This window comes from Pleurodeles waltl, chromosome 11 (assembly GCF_031143425.1).
Source record: "Pleurodeles waltl isolate 20211129_DDA chromosome 11, aPleWal1.hap1.20221129, whole genome shotgun sequence".
In the NCBI taxonomy this organism is placed as follows: Eukaryota; Metazoa; Chordata; class Amphibia; order Caudata; family Salamandridae; genus Pleurodeles; species Pleurodeles waltl.
In genome coordinates, this window is record NC_090450.1 from 291556236 (window position 1) to 291578419 (window position 22184).

Consider the following 22184-nt stretch of genomic DNA (forward strand, 5'->3'; position numbering starts at 1 on the left):
CCCCAGCTGGGCCTCCACGGTCTTCCGGGCACAGCGTCTCAGGTCCTCTGACCGTTTCCTGAAAGTGGGTGCTCCGCCTGCTATAGACCCCGAGGGTCTGCACGTCCTTGGCGATGGCACGTCACAACCCCTTCTTTTGATGGGTGCTGACCTGCAGAGGATACACAGAAGACGGCACACCATGAACCTGACAATCCAGCCTGTCACACATATGGCCCACAAAAAGCACTTCCCCATTTCAGGCACACACATGACCCGTACCCCTGCATTGACGCTGCCACCAGCTTTCCCCCCACCTGACACACTTCTACCACACACACATACATCTCCATGCAATCATGTTGCATGCAACATACCTATGGTGTACTCACCTGTTGGTCTGGCGGCCCATACAACTGGCCATATTGGGGTAAGACCCCCTCCACGAGGCACTCCAACTCCTCCGGCGTGAAGGCTGGGGCCCTTTCCCCTGCAGCATGATCCATGGCAGGTTCTAGACACAGGTCACAGCAGCACACGCAGTGGAGATGTTGCTCTGTGGAAAGTCAGGAATCAAGTGAAGTGTTAAAAAGGAAATGGCGGTCATGTCCATGGCGGTTAACACTGTCACTGCTGGTGTTGCTCATCATTGGTTTGCATACTGCATGAAGGGCCATGTTAGCCAATGAGGAACTGCATGGCGGTGTGGACCTCCTTCCACTGTGACGCCAGCGCCTGAGGTGTGAGGTCACTTCTACCTGTCCCTGAATACAGGACAGGCGGGTACCATTTTCTAATGCTGGTACACATGTACAGATTAATAAGTGTGTCATTGTAGTCGAATGTACTCACCTACACAGTTCCAGTGTCCAACATACAAACATGCTCTGTGTACACTGCTGTAGTGTGTTCATGGTTCCTGTTGACACTCCTTTTCTACATTTGAGTCTCTTGGGTACCAACCACTGTGGAGAAATAGGAGGGGGCAAACACCCATGTACTGACCCCTTGTGGACTTGGCTGCACCGGAGGACCAACACATCATACTCACCTATTGTCTGGACAGGGTCACAATCAAAGAGCTGTGTGCACAATAAGAGCCTGATATGTTACCTGCTATCCGTAGCACTACAGCAATCCCCTCTCTTGGGCAGGTAATCTCAGTGCTCCATTTCCTAGCAAAAGGCTCCTCCAGGTGACAGTGGGCTTGGCTGCAGGGATGTCACAGCCAATGTTCTCTATGGTGCTTGCAAGGGTTTTGACTGCCTTGCTCAAACATATGTGCAGCTACATCGCATTACCCAGGTAGATGACTTACCCACTGTGAAGGCTGGATTCTATGCAAGGGGAAATATACCTCATGGTATTGGTACCATCAACCGGACCCATTTTGCCTTAATCCCTCCCAGGGCCAATGAACAAGTGTAGAGGAATCGGAAGAGTTTCCACTCACTCAATGTCCAGATGGTGTGCCTGGCTGACCAGAACATCTCCCACATCATTGCCAAGTATCCAGGGTCGGTGCATGATGCCTTTGTCCTGAAAAATAGTAGTGTCTCACAGCTGATGGCACAACTGCAGAGACACAGAGTATGGCTTATAGGTGAGCCTGAGTCCCCACCCAATGTATGTCAGTGTATGCCTTCAGGAGTCATACACCCTTGCCAATGTGCAAGGCTAATGTGTGTCCCTCACTTCTTGCAGGTGATTCCGGCTACCCAAACCTGTCCTGGCTCATGATACATGTTAGGAATCTGAGAATAGGGGCTGAAAATAGGTATAATGATGCCCATGGGCGTACCAGGAGGATTGTCGAAAGAACCTTTGGTCTCCTGAAGGCTGGGTTCAGGTGCCTCCATCTGACAGGTGGATCCCTATGCTACACCCCTGAGAAGGTCTGAAGAATCGTTGTTGTGTGCTGCATATTGCACAATTTGTCCCTCATACGGCATGTACCCTATCTGCAGGAGGACGGGGTGACAATGCAGCTGTGGTAGCAGTGGACACTGAGGACAGTGAGGAGGAGGAAGAGGAGGAGGATGTGGACAACAGCTCACATTTGATCCAGCAGTACTTCCAATGACACTCAATTAAGACTGTTGAACCAAGCAAGACTACATTTTAGTGTTGTCCTGTGCAACTGCAACATGATGCCTGTCATTCCCTTTGTATCCCCACTGTCTGTCACCTATATCTTCTCTTATTGCAGGTGATGGTGTTGTTCCAACAGTGTACTGCTGTGATGTGTACAGACTGCTGAGACACATTTGTTGGATGGGTCAACATGTTACTGGACATTTCCAAAGGATCATGCAGTTCATTATAGTTTGTTACATTGTACATTACCTGTAGATAAATCAATATTACACAAGTTGTGTCCAAGGTGTTTATTAAACATAGTTCTACAATGGGAAGTGCAATAGAGTGGGGTAAAGGTTTGGAATAGTCCAGGGTATTGGTCCAGTCTGTTTGTAGCACAGGTCCAGTGTCCAAGGGGCCATAGGAATGGGAGCAATAGCAGTTCAAAGTGGACAAGGTGACACAGTGGAACACAAGGGGGACATTCAGGAGGGTCTCATTTCCTGATGGTGGTCTTGGTCTTGGCAAGTGTCTCTGGTGTCTGTCTGGGTCGCAGGGAACATTTGCGGGGTGGTCCACCTCTGCAGGGGGAGGGGTGCTGGTGGCCTGTGGGTCCGGTGGCAGGGCCTCCTGTCAACTAGCTGCAGCAGATGTGGAGGGCTGGTTAGTTGACTGGCTAGTCTTAGGGGCCCGTTGGTGTGATGTGTTCTCTCTCCTGATGTTGGCCATATCACCCAGCACCCCTGCTATGGAGACCTTGGTGGTGTTAAGGGCCTGGAATTTTTCCTGATCTCCTGGTGGTGTTCCTCCTGCTGCCACTGGTTCTCCTGAATGATATCTATCACCTGACCCATCTTGTCTGGGATTGTTGGCGAGCCCCCAGGATACTGGTGAATGCCTCCTAGACAGTCGGTTCCCTGGGTCTGTCCTCCCCGTGCAGCACAGCCGTCCTCCGAGTGTCCCTGGCCCCCTGTGCCTGTGTACTCTGAACGGTGTGCCCACTGCCACTGACCCCAGGATCCTCATCTTCTTGCCTATGAAGTGTAGACTGAGGTCCCTGTACAGGTGGGCACACTGCTGATTGACTTGTCCTGGGTACAGAGGACTGGGAATGCGGGGTGGCTGCTGTGGTGTTGGATACTGAGGGGGGAACCTCTGCGGTGTACTGGGTGTGGGCTGGGGTATCCCACTGACCAGTGGTCCCTGATGGGCGAGGGAGTTGATCCAGATCCAGAAGTCCAGGGTTGCTGTCATCACTGGGGGCATCTTCTGGTGGGGGACTCGGTAGCCATGACACCTTCTTGTCACTGGCAGTGGCTGGGGCACCTGTGGGGATGTAAGTGGTGTATTATGCTACATGTCTGTGACATATTCTGTATCCCTAGTTTTCCCTATATCATTGCTGTAGCCCTGCTACCTTTGTTTGTGTATGGTGATATATTGTGGGATTATTAGTTCCCCATGCTGTGCACACATTGGTGGTGGGTGTACATGCAGGGCTTGAGGTGATGTGCATGCAGTGGGTATGACATGCAGGGCTTGGCATTTGGTTTAGTTAATTGTGGTGGTGCACTGTGCAGGATAGAGCAGAGTGATGTGTTTCAGGGTGATGCGTGGTGGTGGTATGCAGGCCTGGGGGGATAGGTAGTAAAATTGATTCACCAGTGTTCAGTCCTTCCGGCAACTTCAGTGAGTCCCTCAGGATGCAGTATTGCCAAGACTTGCTCCTTCCATGCTGTGAGCTGTGGGGGAGGAGGTGGGGGGTCCACCGCCAGTGTTCTGGATGGCGAGCTGGTGCCTTGCTGCTATGAAACATATCTTCCCCTGTAGGTTGTTCCACCTCTTCCTGATGTCGTCCCTTGTTTGTGGATGCTGTCCCACGGCATTCACCCAGTCCACGATCCTCCATCATAGCTCCATCTTCCTGGCAATGGATATCTGCTGGATCTGTGCTCCAGACAGCTGTGACTCTACCCTGACTATTTCCTCAACCATAACCCGCAACTCCTGATCACTGAAATGGGGGTGCCTTTGTGGGGACATGGGTGTTGTGTGGTGTGTGTGTTTTGCAGAAGGTGTAGAGTAATGTGGTGGGTTGGGTGGTTTGGGTGTATGTGTGTGAAGTTGTCTGTGATTTGCGTGGCTAGCTACTGCGGTCTTGTCATGTTAGCAAATGTTTGTGAATGATGTGAGTGTGTGTTTTTATAGTGCTATTGGTGAGTGTGTGGGGTGTGAGTATTTGTGTCAGGTGTGGGTTTTTTGTTCTGGCCAATGTTGTCTTGTTTTGTCTTTGGGTGGCCTTCTCTGCCACGGCGGTGTTCATCACCAATGGTTTACGGTTGTTGAATGTGCGCTGTGGTGATTGGTGGGTCATTATTTGGAGGGCGTAGAGTTGGTGGCACCATGGTATGGGTGGTAGTACCAACAGTTTATCACATTCAATGGGTCTGGTGGATTTGTGGTTGTGGCTGCTTTCTGTTGGTTTTGGATGTATATGTCATAATGTGGCGGACGGATGTCTGACAGTATTTAGATTTTACCGCCAATGTCATAATGAGGGCCATAATGCCAGTATCAAAGGGCCCTATTGCCACCGGATCCTCACTTTTAGTGTTGCTCAAATGGCGCTGTGCACTCTGCCATATTCACAACTTGGTGTTAAGCCATTTTTTGTGGCTTAACACCACCGTGTACATATGTCCCCTTCACACGCAGCACTTTGCCTGAAAGGTGTGTGCAATGAGTGTGGCTGTGCCACAACAAAACACATTGCATATTGTTGTTGCCCCAGATTGAAGACTACATGTAAACTTGAGGCTACGACTAAATCCAACACCACCCAGGGGTGCCATTAGAATGGTGCAACAAGGCCAAATGCTTTCCTTCCTCCTTGTGTTATTGCTCTTCCCATGTATGCTGCATCCTGCAGCACACATAGAAAGTGCAAATGCCCAGAAAAGATTGTATTATCTGTAGGAAAGGGTCCCTTCCTGACCAAAAACTATCTCCCCCGAAGCGAAGCCATCCTTGCTCCATGGCACAAGGTTGTTTGAGTTGGTGCTCGGCAGCATATATTGCACTGACACAGGGGCCAAGACAGGGCTGTGCCATATATGCTTTAAAATTGTGCATCCGAGCGCATTGAAAGTAATGGAGTGTGGCATTGCCAAGTGTCGTGCAACGTTGCACTCTGTCATTTTCCCTGAAACCTGGCCAATAGTAGCCCTACACTTCAGATGCACCCACACTTTCCCCCCTATATGCACCAAACAATTCTCAACCATCCCAGCAATCGCTCCACTGTTGTCACTGATCCACCTGCCCATGTGTAACACTCGGTGTGCAACATGTCATACGCTAGTTGCACAGGGTGGCCCAACAACAACTCTCACACACCTCCATGCACAATTTGGGAATGGGCACAAAAGTAAACATATATAACATATGGGGCAGGCCTGTGATCATCATTTGTGCTGCTGTACAAGTAGCTCCCATTTCACCATGTAACAAGGTTGCCTGTGTTGTAGGAATGGTTGGTGTTGTGCACAAAAGGACGCCTTCATAAGAACAGCCACAAGTGGCATCAATGTTGCACTATGGGCCTAATGTCACAAGCCTGTAATGCACCATTATCATCATACAAAACTCATTAGACTACTGAGGGAATGTATACCGTGGTGAACAGGATTGTCAATGGCATGCTTCCATGGTGTCAGAGGCTGAGGTAAGGGGCCTGCAAGGAAAATGGTGGTGTGGGATCAATGCACCAAATTCCTTGAAAGGTTGTCCTATGTGTAATGCACAATACAACACATAACAACCTACAACCTGTAGAATAACAAACTTGTCACACACCCACTTGTCACTCCCAAACCACACTGAGTTCTTGGACTACACTAAACCTAATCCAGATGTGCTGACCTTTTTAAAGGCATCAGAAGCTAGGTGGGTCACACATGTGTTACATGGGAAGATCACAATTATACACATGGAATGCCTATGACATGCACTGTCAGGTGTGAGTGGGGCACATGGAAAATATGCCAGGATAAGGAATGCAAGGTGCTTCACCTTGATATGTTAAGTATGACCTATCACTATCCACCACTCAAGTACAAGTCAGACAGTTTAGATGCTTGAGTACAGCACTATGATGCCTGTGTCTGGATATAATAGCACATATATACCCATTGATGAAGAAACATGCAGTGTAACAGCTATGCGTGCTCCACTGTGCAGCATTAAATCAAATGTCCAGGGATATGTGCTTCTCACAGATAGACTATGCATCTTTACACTAACCTTGGTAATTCCCCAAAATATGGGGGACCTAACCAATATTGCCTCACAACCTGCATGGTGAAGAGGTGTCCCCCTTGTCTGTCCTAATGCACATCTACAGGAAGGAACGCATCCAGCTAAATTTACTAACAGGAATGCTGTCTGCCTCTTACAATGTTTCACAATGATTTTAACACACATTGAAAGTAGTCCACAATAGGATTACTACAATGTCTGTTTTCAGTACCACAACTGGATAACCACCCTTGATGTGGTGTCCCAACATGATGCACCCAAACATTAACCATCCACAAAATGTTTCAGGTCCACCTCCCACCACACATGTGTTCACAGAGTGATGGAAGCTGGCGACCTATACACATACATCTTCCTAGCAACTTAGGTCCTGATTCATGACAAAATGGTGCAGCAAGCTGCTGCACACAAGAACAGCAGTGCTGCACCACTTTTGAAATGCAGGGATGTGCCTTATTTACAGGAATATGGCTCACCACTGCGGTTCCTCCTGTGCTGCGATAAAGTAAGCTGCATGCACCAACACAGGCATCCTTTCACCCTACTGCAAGGTTGTCTCCTTTGAGAAGACTGATTGTTTATGTGCAGAAGGGACACCTTCTTGTATAGTAACAAACATCCATGGAATTGTGCCTCTCATGTTAAAGCCAACCCTGGGGTGGCGTCAGTAACTGCCGCTGCCACAAAGTTTGGGTTTCTTGTAAATATGGGGCAGCATGATAAGTTATGGAGGTTTTGGTGAAAGGGCCACTGCAACACCCATTGCAAACCCCCTGATGGAGAAAACTGAGTTGGAGGGGCCCATTTTTACAAGGATGCTTAATGCCACAAACAGTAGCGATACACTTCCTTGTAAAAATGGAGCACTGAAAAGCGCCATCAGAGAATTGCTAAAAGTGAAGCTCCGGTGGAGATAGGGCCTTGAACATCTGTCCCCAAGAGTCATTTATTCAGCACCACACATCATAACAATGAACCATCTTGTATGCATGTGTGCAAATAGGAAGGTCTACCTTCCACTAAAACAACACTCAGTCCAGCAATGCAGCCATCCTTGCAGCTATGCAACAAGGAAATCTGAGGTGCACGGATGAGTGTTGTCTTTCAAGAAGAGAGAAAATCATGTTAGGTCACATACATACAATGTGGTTGAATCTCACAATGGGTGGTGCAGGATGCTGGGCACATCACTCAAAGTGTCCAGGAGGATGCATGTGGACAGCTCGCCCCCTACTGTCACTCCAACAACACATGAAGGGCAGCACATGAGTCACTTAACAACTCAAATATCTGTAATAACAAATTCCAAGCATATCTGAACATCTACACGTGTGGAGTGAGCACAAATCTGGAGCAACGCCCATTTCCTGCAAAGTTTACAAAGTCAAGTCAATCAAATGGTACATATGTCGAAGATCATGGTTAAAATATCAAGTTGAGTGTAACACACTGGGAACAGTGGACTGGCAGATTGTGCAAATGATGACTATACAAAAATGATGTTCAGATAGCAAAGTATGCCATTAGGGCTCCACAAATGTGTACCTTGAGATGGGGGTCAGTAACACGTCACAAAGCCACCAGTAGCAAGTAAATGATGAGCCATATCAAGAGCCACTAAAGTCAAAGATTGACCTTTCACTATCTCATTGCAGAGGATGATACCTTACCTCCTGCGGCCTGCCTGTCCTGGATTTTACAGATGACATGGATTACCAGCTAGCGACCATCAATGAAGAGACTCTCCTAGATATCCTGGGTTCCTTCCAGACACCAACTCTAGTCGCAGGGAGGACCCACATTAAGGGGTCTCCACATGAACCACGCAAAGACCAACACACAGCACCAACCATTCCTGCCACAGCCCTGGTGTCTGAGGACCAAGACATCACCTTTCAGAGGACAGTAGTAGGAGTCCAGCTGGAGATGGCACCTCGGGTGTGGTGGGGATAGAGCTTTTGGCAGGTAGCCTAGAGGGAGTGCAAAGGTGCCTCAGTTCGAATTAGGACAATTCAGCTGCCATCAGAGGCACCCACTCACTGCTACATGGACTCCAGCAGTCCCTGACCAACATAGTTGCTGTCATGAAGCAGAGGCTTGAACAAATGCCCTCCTAAAGTGGCAGTAGCATGATATATACCAGGTTGGTGGCTATAAAAAATTCCCTGGAGCTCATACAGAGGGAAGTGGCCTCCCTCAGGAAAAACATGGCTGCCTACTACTGTGATATAGCAGCGGTGTTGAGAAATCAGCAGTTCTTCCTTGCTGAAGTGATGCCTTATGTCTTCCCACAAATGGCAGCTGCCAGGACTTTTGATTCCATATCTCTATCCCCTGATGTGTGTGTGTGGCTCCCTCAACTTCAACAACAGAACCACCCATGTCACAGGAGGCACCACATACATCAGAGGATGAAGATGTGGCAGGAACAACATTCACACATAAAACCACCCAGTAGCTACAGTCTGTGCTGAATGGACAGTATCTCTTTAGTTCTGCGCCTAAGATCATGCAATGTTGTGACAGCTCTTCACTCTACCACTGTTGACTTTTCTAAAATGGACTGTCTTTGTCTCAGTTCCTACCTATTGTCAATTTGGACACCTCCTCACTAATGCACATTTCTCCTACACATGTCTCATGACATGTCCTCACCCTTGGACTCTGAATGGCTCAGGATCTCTCATGGGGTCAGTGAACTGGACATTGTACTGCATTGGAAACTAAACTTGCACATGTAAATAAATCACAATAATCACATGTATCATGCTCGTTTTTCAGGGTTCAATTAACTCATATAAATGTCTGCATTGTGTGAAGCAATGTCAATGAGAACAGAACCAAATGACATGTGTGGCTTACTGTCAGACACAAAGGCACACACTAGGACTCAAACATGATAAAGGTGACCAAGAGTATTGTGCACTACTAACAACTTATTGAGCCTCCAAAGCATGTATTGAACAGATATCCATGCAAGTTAACATATGGAATGATTGGTTCAGCACTCAAGTGTTATGAAATGTCCCTGTTGATTGTACCAGTACAACAAATATATGAGGAACAGAAGAGGCATATTTAAGACTGTGACAGGCAGCTGTCAGTGTGCCACTTAACATACCACAAATAAGGTGGAGTTTAATGTGCTAAACTTTTCTAAAATGATTGTGACAGACCTTAGCAATGACAATTGCATCATTACCTGTCAAAGATTTTTTATCCATACACAATCTAAGTGTCAGGAATTGCACTGAATCCTGTCTTGAGTAGCTGATGCCATAGCGCTGCCAATCAGACAGCTCCTTGTTCTTTGGGGATACACATAGTCATACATATAAATCAAAAGTGAATGCATACCCTGAGGCATTTCCTTAACTTAGCCAATGCAGACATGAAACACCCAGACAGTCAATCATCATGGACATCTAATTGTCAAAAACTTACAGGATTTATTGGTACCTAAAAACACAACCTATTAAAAACCTAAACTACACACTAACCTTCACTAAGCTAACCTATACTAGCTTATCTTAACTTAACTACTATCTATCCTAATCTAAACATAACTTATACACATAATGCACCTTAATTAACATTGTGCCCCCTCACCCCTTATGAGACAATAGACGTGTAGGACAACATATACTAAACTACATATAAACTAACTAATCCTATGTCCTAAACAAATATATATATATATTTTTTGTATTTTTTAAAACCTTTTTTCTGTATTTTTTTAACATATACCTCCATACATAACCCCCACCCAACCACCCCCAAACAAAAGAAAATGCCTAAATCCTATCCTAATCCTAAAAACTATATACAATGCAGACTGGGGAAGGGAAGGTCCTGGGAAGTGGTGACTTGCCACACCTACAGTTTCTTCAGCTTCCTCTTAATGTACTTTAGGATTTTTTAATTTCTGTCATTATCTGCCTCAAGAATGGCCAGCCTAGCCTTGTCCTCGGCCAAGTCTTTAAACATTTCTGCCTCAAAGGTGGACCCAGTGTCAGATGGTGGTGGCTGTTGTGGTGCTGCTGACATCCGATGTGCTATAGATGGTGAGGGGGCCAGACCTGATGGAGCACCATGGCTCTGAGTGCAGAGGACACTCCTCTTGTTGAGGTGGTTGCAGGCTGTTGAACTGGTCCACCATGTTGAAAAGCCTTCCACAACCCTGATGACTTTTCTGTATGGTACCTCCAAGACATCTTCTGGTAACCAGCTTGGACCATGCATATGTGTTGGAAACTTTCAACTCGTTTTTCAAATTGGTGTTTCTGGGCTGGAGTCATTTCAGCAGCTAAAACATGAGGAGAACATACCATCGGCAACTGCTTTGGGTAGAGAAAGAACAAGCATGCATTGTAAACAGCATTTTCTGATGACACATGTTGCCAGCCAGTAAGCCAACAGCAAGGTCAAGACCCAAGTCCATACAAATCTGCCTAGCAAGCATCTACAGTATTTTGTACATGTCACAGGGATAATGGCTCTCCAAAGTTGCGCTCTAGGGCCAAGATTTGAGAGGGTCTATGGCCTCATTGCACCACATTAGAGTCACAATCAATATGATGCTAATAAGGCACAACAAGGCCAAACGGTTAGCCGAATATCAACAAAGTGGTGCAATCACTGCATTGTGCCACTTTGTCACCTCTTGCACCGCATTAGACCTGTGCAAGGCATGATGTATGCAAGGGTGGCCTTCCCCGGTAGGCTGCCTCCCATAATGGTGCACTGCAATTTAAAAGATTCAGCTGCATAATTTTGGGGGTCATTCTGACCCTGGCGGTCGGTGATAAAGCGGCGGCCAACCCGCAAACAGGCAGGCGGTCCAAAAAATGGAATTCTGACCCTGGCGGGAAGCGCCAACACAGGCCGCCACTTTAACACTCCGACCGCCACGGCGGGACAGACAAACAGCGCGGCGGTCACCGCCAACAGGCAGGCGGCAGACAATGTACCGCCCACACTATCACAACTCACCAATCCGCCACCTTTTCCGGGGCGGGAGCCCCGCCGATAAAAACACGGCGGAAACAGACTACGAACGGGAAAACGCTCACCTCTACACACTCCACGAGGACGGAGGACAGCATGGAACCCGAATTAAACATCCTACCAGCTATTGTCTACCTGCTCATCTACCACGAGTACGAACTCCGGCGCAGAAGACGACGGTGAGTACTGCACCTACGACACAGGGGAGGGGGGAGGACGAAAGCTTACGGGCACACTCATACGCCCCTCCCCAACTATCAACATACCAATGCAGAGCAACAACTGAGTGACACCCCCCAAGCCCCCCTGAAAAATGCAAAGACATAATAAAAATGTTAATTAAAATTTATGTATAAATTAGGTTCATTGAAGTCATGGAGAATTATCGATATGAAATATCAAAGCAAAAATAATGAACAGTGCGAAAGCTATGTACATAGTCAATAAGTCCTGTTCAGTTTGTCAAATATCCACAGTCCGTGGGCCAATGTCTACCAAACACATGGGCAAAGCCCACACAGGAGACCTGAGTCCGTTGGAGAGAACACTGCTGGGGCATCAGATGACAAAACTACAGGCACCTCAGGGGGAAGGGAAGGGGGGGCACCTCAGCCACATGAGTCCACGACGCCAGATCCACGAGGGGCCTCCATGCCCACTGTACCATCCTGGGGAGTGCAAAGCTACAGTCTCTCAAGTCTCTACAGTGGGTGGATTGCCCACTGTGCCATCCTGGGGAGTGCAAAGCCACAGTCTCTCAAGTCTAAACAGTGGGTGGGTTGGCCACTGCTGCATCCTGGGGAGTGCAAAGCCACAGTCTCTCAAGTCTCTACAGTGGGTGGATTGCCCACTGGTGCATCCTGGGGATTTCAAAGCCACAGTCCATCAGGTGGATTACAGACTCCACTGGTCATGGAGGAGGCAGGGTGCCCAGAGTGCAGCGTGAACACTAGCTCGACACAGAACTGGCACTGTCAATGGGCCAGCGGAGCATGACAGGAAGGGCCCAGCGGAGTGGTGCTTGACAGGAAGGGCCCAGCGGAGCGGTGCTTGACAGGAAGGGCCCAGCGGAGCGGTGCTTGACACGGCGGGGCCCAGCGGAGCGGTGCTTGAGACGGCGGGGCCCAGCGGAGCGGTGCTTGAGACGGCAGGGCCCAGCGGAGCGGTGCTTGACAGGAAGGGCCCAGCGGAGCGGTGCTTGACAGGAAGGGCCCAGCGGAGCGGTGCTTGAGACGGCGGGGCACAGCGGAGCGGTGCTTGACAGGAAGGGCCCAGCGGAGCGGTGCTTGTTAGGAAGGGCCCAGCGGAGAGGTGCTTGAGACGGCGGGGCCCAGCGGAGCGGTGCTTGACAGGAAGGGCCCAGCGGAGCGGTGCTTGAGACGGCGGGGCCCAGCGGAGCAGTGCTTGACAGGAAGGGCCCAGCAGAGCGGTGCTTGACAGGAAGGGCCCAGCGGAGCGGTGCTTGAGACGGCGGGGCCCAGCGGAGCGGTGCTTGACAGGAAGGGCCCAGCGGAGCGGTGCTTGACAGGAAGGGCCCAGCGGAGCGGTGCTTGAGACGGCGGGGCCCAGCGGAGCGGTGCTTGAGACGGCGGGCCCAGCAGAGCGGTGCTTGACAGGAAGGGCCCAGCGGAGCGGTGCTTGACAGGAAGGGCCAGGCGGAGCGGTGCTTCACAGGAAGGGCCCAGCGGAGCGGTGCTTGAGACGGCGGGGCCCAGCGGAGCGGTGCTTGACAGGAAGTGCCCAGCGGAGCGGTGCTTGAGAAGGCGGGGCCCAGCGGAGCGGTGCTTGACAGGAAGGGCCCAGCGGAGCGGTGCTTGAGACGGCCGGGCCCAGCGGAGCGGTGCTTGACAGGAAGGGCCCAGCAGAGCGGTGCTTGACAGGAAGGGCCCAGCGGAGCGGTGCTTGACAGGAAGGGCCCAGCGGAGCGGTACTTGAGACGGCGGGGCCCAGCGGAGCGGTGCTTGACAGGAAGGGTCCAGCGGAGCGGTGCTTGACAGGAAGGGCCCAGAGGAGCGGTGCTTGACAGGAAGGGCCCAGCAGAGCGGTGCTTGAGACGGCGGGGCCCAGCAGAGCGGTGCTTGACAGGAAGGGCCCAGCGGAGCGGTGCTTGAGACGGCGGGGCCCAGCGGAGCGGTGCTTGACAGGAAGGGCCCAGCGGAGCGGTGCTTGAGACGGCGGGGCCCAGCGGAGCGGTGCTTGACAGGAAGGGCCCAGCGGAGCGGTGCTTGACAGCAAGGGCCCAGCGGAGCGGTGCTTGACACGGCGGGGCCCAGCGGAGCGGTGCTTGAGACGGCGGGGCCCAGCGGAGCGGTGCTTGAGACGGCGGGGCCCAGCGGAGCGGTGCTTGACAGGAAGGGCCCAGCGGAGCGGTGCTTGACAGGAAGGGCCCAGCGGAGCGGTGCTTGAGACGGCCGGGCCCAGCGGAGCGGTGCTTGACAGGAAGGGCCCAGCAGAGCGGTGCTTGACAGGAAGGGCCCAGCGGAGCGGTGCTTGACAGGAAGGGCCCAGCGGAGCGGTACTTGAGACGGCGGGGCCCAGCGGAGCGGTGCTTGACAGGAAGGGTCCAGCGGAGCGGTGCTTGACAGGAAGGGCCCAGAGGAGCGGTGCTTGACAGGAAGGGCCCAGCAGAGCGGTGCTTGAGACGGCGGGGCCCAGCAGAGCGGTGCTTGACAGGAAGGGCCCAGCGGAGCGGTGCTTGAGACGGCGGGGCCAAGCGGAGCGGTGCTTGACAGGAAGGGCCCAGCGGAGCAGTGCTTGAGACGGCGGGGCCCAGCGGAGCGGTGCTTGACAGGAAGGGCCCAGCGGAGCGGTGCTTGACAGGAAGGGCCCAGCGGAGCGGTGCTTGAGATGGCGGGGCCCAGCGGAGCGGTGCTTGACAGGAAGGGCCCAGCGGAGCGGTGCTTGAGACGGCGGGGCCCAGCGGAGCGGTGCTTGACAGGAAGGGCCCAGCGGAGCGGTGCTTGACAGGAAGGGCCCAGCGGAGCGGTGCTTGAGACGGCGGGGCCCAGCGGAGCGGTGCTTGACAGCAAGGGCCCAGCGGAGCGGTGCTTGACACGGCGGGGCCCAGCGGAGCGGTGCTTGAGACGGCGGGGCCCAGCGGAGCGGTGCTTGAGACGGCGGGGCCCAGCGGAGCGGTGCTTGACAGGAAGGGCCCAGCGGAGCGGTGCTTGACAGGAAGGGCCCAGCGGAGCGGTGCTTGAGACGGCGGGGCCCAGCGGAGCGGTGCTTGACAGGAAGGGCCCAGCGGAGCGGTGCTTGTTAGGAAGGGCCCAGCGGAGAGGTGCTTGAGACGGCGGGGCCCAGCGGAGCGGTGCTTGACAGGAAGGGCCCAGCGGAGCGGTGCTTGAGACGGCGGGGCCCAGCGGAGCGGTGCTTGACAGGAAGGGCCCAGCGGAGCGGTGCTTGACAGGAAGGGCCCAGCGGAGCGGTGCTTGAGACGGCGGGGCCCAGCGGAGCGGTGCTTGACAGGAAGGGCCCAGCGGAGCGGTGCTTGTTAGGAAGGGCCCAGCGGAGAGGTGCTTGAGACGGCGGGGCCCAGCGGAGCGGTGCTTGACAGGAAGGGCCCAGCGGAGCGGTGCTTGAGACGGCGGGGCCCAGCGGAGCGGTGCTTGACAGGAAGGGCCCAGCGGAGCGGTGCTTGACAGGAAGGGCCCAGCGGAGCGGTGCTTGAGACGGCGGGGCCCAGCGGAGCGGTGCTTGACAGGAAGGGCCCAGCGGAGCGGTGCTTGACAGGAAGGGCCCAGCGGAGCGGTGCTTGAGACGGCGGGGCCCAGCGGAGCGGTGCTTGAGACGGCGGGCCCAGCAGAGCGGTGCTTGACAGGAAGGGCCCAGCGGAGCGGTGCTTGACAGGAAGGGCCCAGCGGAGCGGTGCTTGACAGGAAGGGCCCAGCGGAGCGGTGCTTTACAGGAAGGGCCCAGCGGAGCGGTGCTTGAGACGGCGGGGCCCAGCGGAGCGGTGCTTGACAGGAAGTGCCCAGCGGAGCGGTGCTTGAGAAGGCGGGGCCCAGCGGAGCGGTGCTTGACAGGAAGGGCCCAGCGGAGCGGTGCTTGAGACGGCCGGGCCCAGCGGAGCGGTGCTTGACAGGAAGGGCCCAGCAGAGCGGTGCTTGACAGGAAGGGCCCAGCGGAGCGGTGCTTGACAGGAAGGGCCCAGCGGAGCGGTACTTGAGACGGCGGGGCCCAGCGGAGCGGTGCTTGACAGGAAGTGTCCAGCGGAGCGGTGCTTGACAGGAAGGGCCCAGAGGAGCGGTGCTTGACAGGAAGGGCCCAGCAGAGCGGTGCTTGAGACGGCGGGGCCCAGCAGAGCGGTGCTTGACAGGAAGGGCCCAGCGGAGCGGTGCTTGAGACGGCGGGGCCCAGCGGAGCGGTGCTTGACAGGAAGGGCCCAGCGGAGCGGTGCTTGAGACGGCGGGGCCCAGCGGAGCGGTGCTTGACAGGAAGGGCCCAGCGGAGCGGTGCTTGACAGGAAGGGCCCAGCGGAGCGGTGCTTGAGATGGCGGGGCCCAGCGGAGCGGTGCTTGACAGGAAGGGCCCAGCGGAGCGGTGCTTGAGACGGCGGGGCCCAGCGGAGCGGTGCTTGACAGGAAGGGCCCAGCGGAGCGGTGCTTGATAGGAAGGGCCCAGCGGAGCGGTGCTTGAGACGGCGGGGCCCAGCGGAGCGGTGCTTGACAGCAAGGGCCCAGCGGAGCGGTGCTTGACAGGAAGGGCCCAGCGGAGCGGTGCTTGAGACGGCGGGGCCCAGCGGAGCGGTGCTTGAGACGGCGGGCCCAGCAGAGCGGTGCTTGACAGGAAGGGCCCAGCGGAGCGGTGCTTGACAGGAAGGGCCCAGCGGAGCGGTGCTTTACAGGAAGGGCCCAGCGGAGCGGTACTTGAGACGGCGGGGCCCAGCCGAGCGGTGCTTGACAGGAAGTGCCCAGCGGAGCGGTGCTTGAGAAGGCGGGGCCCAGCGGAGCAGTGCTTGACAGGAAGGGCCCAGCGGAGCGGTGCTTGACAGGAAGGGCCCAGCGGAGCGGTGCTTGAGACGGCCGGGCCCAGCGGAGCGGTGCTTGACAGGAAGGGCCCAGCAGAGCGGTGCTTGAGATGGCGGGGCCCAGCGGAGCGGTGCTTGACAGGAAGGGCCCAGCGGAGCGGTGCTTGAGACGGCGGGGCCCAGCGGAGCGGTGCTTGACAGGAAGGGCCCAGCGGAGCGGTGCTTGACAGGAAGGGCCCAGCGGAGCGGTGCTTGAGACGGCGGGGCCCAGCGGAGCGGTGCTTGACAGCAAGGGCCCAGCGGAGCGGTGCTTGACAGGAAGGGCCCAGCGGAGCGGTGCTTGAGACGGCGGGGCCCAGCGGAGCGGTGCTTGAGACGGCGGGCCCAGCAGAGCGGTGCTTGACAGGAAGGGCCCAGCGGAGCGGTGCTTGACAGGAAGGGCCCAGCGGAGCGGTGCTTTACAGGAAGGGCCCAGCGGAGCGGTGCTTGAGACGGCGGGGCCCAGCGGAGCGGTGCTTGACAGGAAGTGCCCAGCGGAGCGGTGCTTGAGAAGGCGGGGCCCAGCGGAGCGGTGCTTGACAGGAAGGGCCCAGCGGAGCGGTGCTTGACAGGAAGGGCCCAGCGGAGCGGTGCTTGAGACGGCCGGGCCCAGCGGAGCGGTGCTTGACAGGAAGGGCCCAGCAGAGCGGTGCTTGACAGGAAGGGCCCAGCGGAGCGGTGCTTGACAGGAAGGGCCCAGCGGAGCGGTACTTGAGACGGCGGGGCCCAGCGGAGCGGTGCTTGACAGGAAGGGTCCAGCGGAGCGGTGCTTGACAGGAAGGGCCCAGAGGAGCGGTGCTTGACAGGAAGGGCCCAGCAGAGCGGTGCTTGAGACGGCGGGGCCCAGCAGAGCGGTGCTTGACAGGAAGGGCCCAGCGGAGCGGTGCTTGAGACGGCGGGGCCCAGCGGAGCGGTGCTTGACAGGAAGGGCCCAGCGGAGCGGTGCTTGAGACGGCAGGGACCAGCGGAGCGGTGCTTGACAGGAAGGGCCCAGCGGAGCGGTGCTTGAGACGGCGGGGCCCAGCGGAGCGGTGCTTGACAGGAAGGGCCCAGCGGAGCGGTGCTTGAGACGGCGGGGCCCAGCGGAGCGGTGCTTGACAGGAAGGGCCCAGCGGAGCGGTGCTTGACAGGAAGGGCCCAGCGGAGCGGTGCTTGAGATGGCGGGGCCCAGCGGAGCGGTGCTTGACAGGAAGGGCCCAGCGGAGCGGTGCTTGAGACGGCGGGGCCTTGTACAGCGGTGCCTTTCTTCACGGCGGGGCCCTGTTCAGCGGTGCCTTTCCTCACGGCGGGGCCCTGTTCAGCGGTGCCTTTCTTCACGGCGGGGCCCTGTTCAGCGGTGCCTTTCTTCACGGCGGGGCCCTGTTCAGCGGTGCCTGTCTTCACGGCGGGGCCCTGTTCAGCGGTGCCTGTCTTCACGGCGGGGCCCTGTTCAGCGGTGCCTTTCCTCACGGCGGGGCCCTGTTCAGCGGTGCCTTTCTTCACGGCGGGCCCTGTTCAGCGGTGCCTTTCTTCACGGCAGGGCCCTGTTCAGCGGTGCCTGTCTTCACGGCGGGGCCCTGTTCAGCAGTGCCTTTCTTCACTGCGGGGCCCTGTTCAGCGGTGCCTGTCTTCATGGCGGGGCCCTGTTCAGTGGTGCCTGTCTTGTCTATCAAGGGAGCCAGATCTGGCCAGGACTCCCTGCTTAGTCGCCCTCTGACCGTGCAGTTGCTGGACCCTCCTGTGACGGAGTCCTGGCCCGTGGGTGTCCTCCGTCACACCCGGGATGGGGCTTGTGGGGCCCTCCTGGTCCGCGCCCCTGCTGGCTGACTTCTCAGCCCTGCTGCCCTTGCATTCCTTCGATGAGGCTCTCCGGCCCTTGCCTCCCCTTGATGTTGTGGCAGGTGACGGGCCACGGCTTTGCTCCTTGGTGGCAGCCGTGTCAGCCTTCTCGCGGCGGCCCTTGGTTTTACGGGTTCTCTTCCCAGGGGGTGGGCTGGCTGTCCCCTTGCTGCTGGCTGATGTATCTGCACTAGGAAAAGGTGGACTCCAATACCCGTGCACAATGGTCGCCTTCGATGCTGGGCTGGTGGTGGCTGAGGTGCTCTTAGGACTCTTACCAGATGGAGGGGGTGGGTCAGTGTTTGGAAAGAGGTCAAGGTTGGAAAGGAAAATCAATTTGGAAAGACAGGGACGGGTAGGTGTAGTGGTTATTGGAGTGGAGGAAGAGGATGTGGTTGTAGGAGAGTCAGGTGTGCTGTCTTTGGGTGCAGGTGCTTGTGACGTAGGCTGTCGTGAGGTGGTTGGCTGTTGGGTGGGTGGCTGCCTGCGTTTGTGTGTTTTGGAAGAGGGGGTGACAGACACAGTGGGAGAGGACACAGGGGACGTGTAAATGGCAGTGGGGGTGTTGACTGCACGTGTGCGGACTGTACTGGAGGGTGTGGTGGTGATGGAAGTACTGGCTGATGGTGGTGTGCATGCAGGTGTGAGGGGAGACGTCACAGGGAGGGAGGAGGGAGACGTGAAGGAGGGGGACACAGAGGTGGTAGTGACTGTTGCCATGTCTGCATCTGGATGTTGCTTGGGTGAATGCTTGTGGGATCTGTGGTGCTTATGTCTGGATGAGCTGCCCTTGGGTGTTGAGGTGTGTGCAGGCTGGTCTGATGGTGTGGATGGGATAGGCTGAGGAACAGGAGACTAGGAGAGGGTGGAGGCAGTTAGAAGAGGGAGGCTGGAAACAGGGACAATGGCTGCCGTCAGTGCTGAGGCCAGAGCATTGAACGATCGTTGATGGGCAGCCTGACCCGAATGAATGCCCTCCAGGTATGCATTGCTCCGATGCACCTCCCTCTCTACCCCCTGGATGGCATTCAAAAGGGTAGACTGCCCAACAATGATGGTCTGTAGGAGGTCAATGACCTCCTCACTGAGGGCAGCAGGGGTAACTGGGGCAGGGCCTGAGGTGCCTGGGGCGAAGGAGATGCCCGCCTTCTTGGGCGAGCGGGCACGGAGCGAAGGCTGAGGGGCTGCTGGGAGGGCGGAGCTGGTGCGCTGGGTGGCGGCTGTACCTGTTGAGGCGGGGGCACGGATGTTGCCGCCACCGCTAGGGAGCTCCCTTCCGAGGACGTGTCGGTGTCGCTGGTGTCACCACGGGTCCCCGTTGTGGAGCTCCCCTCACCCTCTGTATCACTGGTGACCTCGGTGTCTGTAGCATGGCCCACCGGGGCCTTGTGAGTTGCAGCTCCCTCGTGCTCCAATGCCAATTCTCCTCCGCCTGATGATGCTAATGCACACATGCACAAGAAGATAAAGAAAAAGGGTGGGGGGAGAAATAAAGACAGGTTGAGTGCATGCATTGTCAACACCGTTGTCGGAGAGGACAGACACAGGAGCCTCCAGCACTACGCCGCGCAATCGGGGTACACTACTCAGTACTTGTGACTAGGCCTACAGGTCTATGGACAACAAATGCACACATGGGTGATGCTGGACCATGGATTGCTGTACTTGGCACCCTACAGAGGTGAGGGGCGGGGGCACAGGGCCATGCCTAAAGGAGGGGACTACACTACAGAAAGCGCCCTGGCCTAATGTCACCCACAGCCCTCCTCCCCCACCCAGACACCTCCACTGCGCGTAAAGATAGCAGAATGTGCTGGGACTCACCCCCTTGTGTCTGCTGTGATGTCCTCACGCGCCCATCCAAATCGGGGTAGGCCACCGCCAGGATCCGGGACATCAGGGGGGTCAAGGTACGACTGGCACCCCTCCTACGTTGGGAGGCCATCCCCAGCAGTGACTCGCGGTCTTTCTGGTCCCGCGGCAGATGTCCTCCCACCTCTTTCGGCAGTGGGTGCCCCGTCTGTTGTGGACCCCCAGGGCCCAGACTTCCTTGGCGATGGCACGCCAAATGTCGACTTTCTGATGGGTGCTGACCTATTTGACATGTACAGGGTGGGAAAGGAATTTACATAATTTTTCTGCATGTTAGATGTGATTGCCCCCCCCTCCCCAACCTTGCCATGTGGCACATGCTCTCATCTGTCGTGCCTTGCACTCCTCATTCGCTCCCCACCCCACCATCTTACATCCGCCATACACAACCCAGGCATAGCCCATTCAACGTGCACCCAGTGTACTTACCTGTTGGTCTGGAGGACCGTAGAGTAGCGCATACTGGGGCAGGACCCCATCCACAAGTTTCTCCAACTCTTCTGAAGTGAAGGCAGGGGCCCTTTCCCCAGTCGCAGCAGCCATTGTCTCTTCCAGACCGAGGTCACAGCAGCACTTGCTGTATAGGTCCTCTCCTGTGGATGATCAGGTCTCGAGTGATTAAGCAGATAGAAAATGGCGGTCACGCCCGCGGTGGTGCGTGCTGCGTCGGTGCGTACCGCGACCGCCGGCGCACATCGTCATTGGCTACTGAAACCCATAGGGTTCAATGTTAACCAATGCGCCTTCGCACTGCGGTCTTCGACCGCCTACCGCCATGGTGTGCCACGCCAGCGCGTTGACCTCACATCCCACTGTCACACTTCTCAGGTCAGGCAGCCGCCATTACAAGGGCCCACATGGCTTAATTTCTACTGCGTCACACAGGCCGAGGCCTTGCATTGCCACTCATACAAGCCTTTCAATGCATAGCGATTTGTGTACTGTGCAAGCTGTGTGAACGTACCAGTGGGTTGCTTGACTCTGTACTCCATGTTGTCCTTCCTAGGCATCGTCCGCTGGGACTTGCGAGGAGAAGGATGAATCCTCCCGTGTACCGACCGCTGGTGGACCTGTCGACAATGGAAGAACGACATATTATACTTCGATACCGACTTGACCAAGCCACTATACTTGAACTGTGTGCCCAGCTGGAGCCAGACCTGATGTCCCCCATCCGCCAACCCACAGGAATTCCCCCTCTGGTGCAGGTTCTGTCAGTACTCCATTTTTTGGCAAGTGGGTCTTTTCAGACAACAGTGGCCATGTCATCAGGGATGTCTCAGCCTATGTTTTCTAAGGTTTTGTCCAGAGTGTTGTCTGCCCTGATGAAATACATGCGGAGATACATTGTTTTCCCAGAGGAGGGTGATTTGGCCACTGTGAAGGGTTATTTCTATGCCTTTGGACATATCCCCAACATCACTGGTGCCATTGATGGGACCCATGTGGCTTTAGTCCCCCCAAAAGACAATGAGCAGGTGTACAGAAATAGAAAAAATTACCATTCGATGAATGTCCAGGTGGTCTGTTTGGCTGACCAGTACATCTCCCATGTAAATGCCAAGTTCCCTGGGTCAGTGCATGACGCGTATGTCATGCGAAATAACAGCATCCCTTATGTGATGCAACAGCTACAGAGACACCGTGTGTGGCTAATAGGTGACTCTGGTTACCCCAACCTGCCTTGGCTATTGACCCCAGTGAGGAATCCCCGGACCAGGGCAAAGGAACGGTACAATGAGGCCCATGGGCGAACTAGGAGGATTATAGAATGGACCTTCGGGGTCCTGAAGGCCAGGTTTAGGTGCCTGCATATGACAGGTGGATCCCTAATGTACTCACCAAAGAAGCTGTGTCATATCATCGTGGCCTGCTGTATGCTTCACAATCTTGCATTGCGACGCCAGGTGCCTTTCCTGCAGGAGGATGGTCCAGATGGTGGTGTTGTAGCAGCTGTGGAGCCTGTGGAGAGTGAAGAGGAGGAAGACGACGGGGACGACACGGACAACAGGGACACAGTTATACAACAGTATTTTCAGTAGCACACAGGTAAGAATCAACCCACGCCAATTTACATTTACTTCTGGCCTCCTGCATCTCTACT